Consider the following 1,025-nt stretch of genomic DNA (forward strand, 5'->3'; position numbering starts at 1 on the left):
TCTACCCTATATGCAAATCAAACCACTTAATCAACTAAGTGCATTTGATCATATTATATTCTATTCAAGGTCTACCTAAATCTCTTTCGTCAGGTTTAACCTAGGTTTCCAATTCAATTTAATTGGTGGCCAGTTAACTAAAAGCATTAAGAATAGAATAAAATAAATAACTTAAATCCAACAAACATAAGTAAAAAAGAGATAAATAATTCAGACTACACAGTGATTTCAATCATAATCTTAGATTAACAATTTAGTTCCCCATCAAGTCACACATCACCATTGAATAAAATTTAAATATTAAAAACAAAACTAAGAAAATAAGAGAACAAAAAAAGATAGAAAAACTCAAGAATTGTATTCTTGATCTACAAATCTCCTTTGATCCTTCAAATTCTTCTTAGCTTGAATAACTCTGTGGCTTGACTCTCAGTTGTTAATTTAGTATTTTGTTCTCTTCTTTCCTAAAAGTCCTTAAAAAGTTTGTCTTTATAGGCTTTGAAGTTAGGTCAAGTTGGGTGAAGAAAGAAGTTAATTCCAACTAGAATTTTCTCATCAGACTATGTGGGTCGCAGCCATGCCTAATTAATTAACAGAAATTGTAATTGCTCTAGGACTACTGTAGTGCATCAAATTCAACAAGAGTTTTGACTACTTTCCAAGCCAAACTAAGTAAAATAGTAAACATAATTGTAGACTTTTCTCTTATCTTTCAAATGGTATAAGAATTGATTCATTTGAAAGTCTTTATAGAGAGTTATGGCCAAAATACCAAAACATATGCAGTGGAAGTCTAGACCTCAAAATTGCTCTCATTCTTTCATTAAAATTCTTCCTTCATTACAATTCTTCCTTCATCAAACACCTATGTAACGATCGCTCCTCGATCGCTACCGACGTCTGAGTCTAGTGGAAGATCCCGCCAAGTCCCTAAACAAGCCTTACTTAAAACTTTAGTTATTATATCATAATCATACCATCAATTTATGAAATTATTTCGATCCATAAACTCTTCGTGATAAGAA

Source organism: Theobroma umbraticum, unplaced genomic scaffold (genome assembly GCF_002168275.2).
Source record: "Theobroma umbraticum cultivar Fairchild unplaced genomic scaffold, ASM216827v3 scaffold_81.0, whole genome shotgun sequence".
Lineage (NCBI taxonomy): Eukaryota > Viridiplantae > Streptophyta > Magnoliopsida > Malvales > Malvaceae > Theobroma > Theobroma umbraticum.